Source organism: Lactuca saligna, chromosome 5 (assembly GCF_052625555.1).
Source record: "Lactuca saligna cultivar CGN05327 chromosome 5, ASM5262555v1, whole genome shotgun sequence".
In the NCBI taxonomy this organism is placed as follows: Eukaryota; Viridiplantae; Streptophyta; class Magnoliopsida; order Asterales; family Asteraceae; genus Lactuca; species Lactuca saligna.
This window is the reverse complement of record NC_136421.1, coordinates 78,694,057-78,699,806: the sequence shown is the minus strand read 5'-3', so window position 1 is coordinate 78,699,806 and position 5,750 is coordinate 78,694,057. Positions and strand designations below refer to the sequence as shown.

At 28.2% G+C, this 5,750-nt stretch overlaps 1 long non-coding RNA gene across 4 annotated transcripts; it reads left to right on the top strand.

The window, feature by feature from the left end:
* Window positions 1–2,414: 2,414 nt before the first annotated feature.
* On the top strand, window positions 2,415–4,618 carry LOC144998400 (uncharacterized). 4 transcript variants are annotated; one of them, XR_013660303.1, is made up of 3 exons: window positions 2,415–2,518; window positions 2,903–3,116; window positions 3,894–4,618. It is a non-coding gene; the product is annotated as an uncharacterized LOC144998400 (long non-coding RNA). The 4 variants fall into 4 exon arrangements; XR_013660302.1 differs by having other exon boundaries at window positions 3,724–4,618; XR_013660301.1 differs by lacking the exon at window positions 3,894–4,618 and adding an exon at window positions 3,471–3,704.
* The last annotated feature ends 1,132 nt before the right edge of the window (window positions 4,619–5,750 follow it).

Here is a 5,750-nt window from a genome sequence, read left to right as displayed (position 1 = left end):
TATTTCTTATCGAGCTTCAAGATGCTATTGTTGGCCTTCACGAGTTCTTTGTCTACTAGGGTTTTAAAAGACTAACTTCTTACTATATATAACAAATCTACTCCACATGGACCTTTAATTTCATTTATTAACATGGAATCCATCATACGCTATAAACCAGTTAGTCAAAGGTTTACAGGATGAAAGGACTAAATTAAGTACAATAGCCAATTTCATATCTTTTATCTTTAATGAAATTTAATTTAAGAACAAATCATATACTAAGGCAAAACCTTGAGACATTCTTGTAGGTTTCCAAACAATTAAAACCATTTAAGGTTAAATGGTGTGGTGATGGTTTTACCTATAAAAAAAATATGCCAATAGACATCACATAAGGTTTTATCTTTTTGCTACAATATGCCTATGAATAGGATATGGTGATGTTCTTGCCTACCACTCATATGTATTTTTCAAATGAATAAAAGCACAATTGCAACGGATGCTTCGTTCTCCTTATTTATTATTATGAACGACAACAATTAAGAGAGAAAACAGTAACAATACACCATCGACTTATGTGGCCAGCAAAAAAAAAAAAAAAAAAAAAAACGGTAGTGTTCATCGACTGTAATAATATGTGGACTTGTCATACTAGCGTACAACCTAATAAATAAGTGAGTTTATAGCTGAGCAATATCTGATATTATCTCTCATTTTTTAATTTTAAAGTTAAGTGTTCAAGTGAGACATAATAGACAGAAAATAAAGTTAGGTTATACTTTAAGAGTAATTATAATTTACCAGTACAACCAAAATAAACTTTCATTTTAGTTAGAAAAAATTACAAAAATAGTTCATGTGGTTTGACAAAAGTAAAAAAATTAGTCCCTACTAATTTTTTTTTTTGATGCAAATGGCCCATGTGGTTTGCAAAACTTGCATAGATGGTCCTTTTTACTAACGTCGTTACTATTCTGCCATTAGGGACTGAATCTGTAAGAGAATTTTCGTCTATTTAATTATAAAGGGACTGAATTCGTGATATTTACTAAATCACGGGGACAATTTTTTTTTGAAAAAAAACAATTAAATTACTAAACCACAGGGATCATTTTTGAATTTTTTTTGAAAAAAAAACAATTAAATTACTAGAGGGAGGGCTCAAACTCATGACCTTCACCCCTTAAATTACTAAAGTCTTAACCAATTGAGCTAAACGCTCTCTTGGTTTATTTTTTTCATAAAACTAATTTATATATTAACAAAATCGTTAAAACAATACATAAATTATAAAAAAAACATTTTTTTACATAATTTTTTTTAAATAAAACAAAATGTATTTTAGTCGTACTATTAAAAAAATAGTTTTTTACAAACAAATTGTATGTATTTTTATGTATTTAGTTTACGTAAAATATATATATTTTGTCTTTAAAAAATACGCTTTCGTATAAAAAATACGTTTTTGTAAAAAATGTTGTTTACGTCTTTGAAATAGTAATAATTAACACTACTCATGAAATAAACAATGTATAAATTCTTTTGAGTCGTTAGTTCTAACCGTTTTTTCGGTTATATGTATTAAAAACAAATTAATAACGATTTTGTTATGTATCTAAACAATTTATACGGTTTTTTTTATGTCAATAGTAGTGTTAATATTTGTTACTTCAAAAAGATATATCATTATGTCTTTCCATCTTCATTTTAATCATACGATTTAGAACTTGTGATTAAGATGAAATACGTATTTAAAAAAACATAAAAAACCATATAAATTGTTTAGATACATATAATCGGATATGTATATATCTTATCTAAAATATGTATTGTTCTAAATCGTATTTACAAAAATATAAAAAACCGTATAAATTGTTTAGATACATATAACCAAATATATATATATATATATATATATATATATATATATATATATATATATATATATATATATATATATATATATATATATATATATATATATATATATATATATATATATCTACATATATATCTTATTTAAAATACGTATGCTTATAAATCGTATTTAAAAAACATAAAAAATCGTATAAATTGTTTAGATATTTATAACCTAATACATATATATCTTATTTAAAATATATATGGTTTTAAATCGCATTTAAAAAACATAAAAAACCGTATAAATTGTTTAGATACATAAGAAACTTAATCGGTTAAAATACATATAACCGAATATGTATATATCTTATTTAAGATACGTATGGTTTTTTATATGTATTTAAAAAAACATAAAAAACATATTGGCAAGTTTTGCAAATCACAAGGGCCATTTGCATCAAAAAAAATTTAGCAGGGACTGACTTTATTATTTTTGGCAAACCATAAGGACCATTTTTGTAATTTTGTCTTTAGTTATTTCCATATAATTTACACAAACTCCTATTTTGTGACTTCCCTATAAAATCATCTGCTTCCTGCAGGAACAACGTCGTCATCTCTATCGATCTGTTAAAGACGAAGATTTGAAGTAAAGGCGAAGAGTTTGAGCTTTGAGGTATGACTTCTCTATTCCTTTCGGTGTTTCGAATCTTTTCTGTTAATTCCTTCCATTCCAAATGATCGTAATTTATTTGGGAAAAACGTAAAGAACATAGATTAAAGAAATAATATCCGCGATTTTTGCTTTCTTGTATAAAAATAAGTTTAAACCCTAGTAATTAGATTTATGTATTTGATTTGAGAGATTCTTAATTCTATCCATCGTTCTAGCTGAGAAGAATGCGATTCCCTCTAAAAAAAAGTCTGATGTGATTTGTATATTTGTTTATGTTGTGGTGGAATCGGATCCCCTCTTCATTTCAAAGTTTGCTTACAAAACTCACCACTTTTAGCATCTATTTCTACCCAATTTGATTTCTTTTTGTTCTTGCAAACTTAGATTGTGATGGTGGATCTGTATTAAAGTGTTTGGATCTGAGTGTATGGCATGGAACATGAAGGAGATCTCCCTCTGTCTCTCAAGATTTGTTTACTTTTCATTAACTTTGACAAGGACAAGATGAGATCTCAATCTCATGGAGATTATCTTAGTCTCAATTATTGGAATGAGTTGTCTCGGAATTATACTTTTGCCTTTTTACTGAGTCTACCTGGTAAAATCTCAATTTTATTTTCTTCAGATTATTTTGTAACTTGTTATTATTATTATTATTATTATTATTATTATTACTATTACTATTAATATTATTATTATTATTATTATGCTAAAATCTACTTGTATTTGAAAAATTCTTTGTATATTATCAATTAAGCACAATGTTTCATTATAACATGTAAACATTTACACCTGAAATATTCCAGCTGAGGTTTTGATCATAATTTCACCCAAGTTGTATAATTATACCATCGTAGCAAAATTAAATTATTACTTCATAATTAATCTAGTTCAGTCAAATTCTTGTACCAAATGTTGCCTTAAGCTTATTGGATTGATGATATGTGCCTAGGTGTCATCAAAAATGTTTGCAAATGAGCTTTGATAGTTGGATGCCCTTAATTTAATATGGTGACATGACAAAGTTAACATGATGTCAATGTCCACAAGTCCTATTATGGTCTACACAAGAGATACTCCAGGAACGTGTAATTCTTTTTGTTAGCATTGTTATAGATTATTGTAACCCTTTAGTGTAATTGGTGTTATTGCTTGATTATAAATATCCATTAAATTCATTTGTTAACTTGTTGGCTACTATGAAGGTGCTACCACAAGTAAGAACATTTAACGATGGTAGATGTTAATCCCATCATTGACCTGGTTTTTAACGACACAGTTCAAAGTAAAGAAACACCTAGGATATCTCATTTCATAGACATAATAAATGAGGATATGCAGACCAAAATGAGATAATTGGATGTTGCAAAACTAGGTGTTGAAGACCACATGAATATGAACAAATGAAACTGTCCTCTCATTCTAAAGTAAGTGGTTGGTTGGAAGAAGTCGAAAAGATCAATGAAGCATTTCTAATCATGTCGGTAGTTCTTTCGGTCTCATGACTAGACACAAGCTTGGAAAGAAAGCCTTCAAGATAATTAAGAAATTGCAAATTTTAAAGACACCAATCAATGATGATGATCTTGACTAATGATCGAGTAAACGAACCGAACCACAAATCATGCATGACAACCTTATGCTTGATGGGTGGGGTGAGTAAAACCATGAAAGTTGAAGAAGATTATAAAAAAATCATTTTATTGTTGAGACGGTTATAGGGAAAAAGACGGACACCATTTATAGTAGAGATAATAAAAACATCTAAGTAGTTACCGGCAATGTGCGACACCTGTCAATGTGAATGATATTGGTTTAAAACATATGCGACATCAATATGTCGACTGTAAGGTCTTATCAAAGGTTCTCTGAAGCGATAATGGAAAACGTCAATTGCGTGATGATGGTGATCATCACATAATCCCACAACCATGGTGGACCGGTGGTCATCAGGAAAAATAACCAAATGAAAATGTATTTTCTTAGATATTTTTCCCTGTATTTTCTATGTGATGTATATTTTCCGTCAACGTCTCATTTAACTAGTGTTTTAACGGGTTGATTGAAAAAAAATGTATTGATTTTTACTTTTTTTTTAAAGCATCCTACTTTCATTTGTTTTCATTATAGTAGTGTACTATAACAAATTTACCCAATTATAGTTATATCATTCATATAAATTTGTTGTTTTTTATACACTATGCACTGCCAGCAATGTACATTCATTGATTTGTTTATTATATCATTATACTTTTAAGTGTATTGCAATTTTCTTCTAGAGTTTCTAACTTAAATATAATATTGCAAAAAAAAATGCCAAATGATTTTAGTTTTTAACTTATTACTAAAAATATTTAGATGAGTAATAAACAGTGTTTTTTACACAAAGATACATGGATCTGGTTCATCATCATCATCAGAATTGGTTCTGCTCTTTCAGTCATATGTGGCGGGAAGGGAAGAATGTTATACACATCATGAAATATCATCTTTGCTTGTACTCATATTTATTGGTGAGGCAAAGTTGCAATTTTTGTACCTTCACAGTCAAGAACTTCATGAAGAAAGACTAACATGCTAATACTTCAAGCTTCAGGAAAAATTACATTAAGATGGTTATTAAGTCCTTTTATATCTATGCAAAATCACATTAATAAGAAGCCGAGAACACTTTTAAACATACTCGTGAATCCAATAAATCATTTGAAAGAACACAAAATGGTACCCATCACAACAAAATTTAATTATTGACTTACCATGAAACGGATTTCTTATTAGATGCATAAGCACAAGAATATAAGGTTATCAAATTATTAAAAAAAATGTTGTGGGGAAAAAATAATACTTAAAGAAGCACTTGGAACGAATGACAAGCATGAGAAGAAATAGTTAGAAAGTACACTCTTATATATATATATATATATATATATATATATATATATATATATATATATATATATATATATATATATATATATATATATATATATATATATATATATATATATAACAAAAATTCATTTTGCAAATACTTGGGGAAGCTTCGCTTCTAGTGCCCCTTTTCGTTGCAGTAGAAGCATTGTTCTTCCTTTGGGTTTGAAGAATGAGGAATGGGACCTTTCTTGGTCCCACTTAAAGAAGATCCATCAAGAGATTTCCCTTGGTACCCTTCGAAGGTGACTTCCTCTTCTTCCCCTTTCCATGCCCAATTGCCAAAACAGCGGTTGTTGTA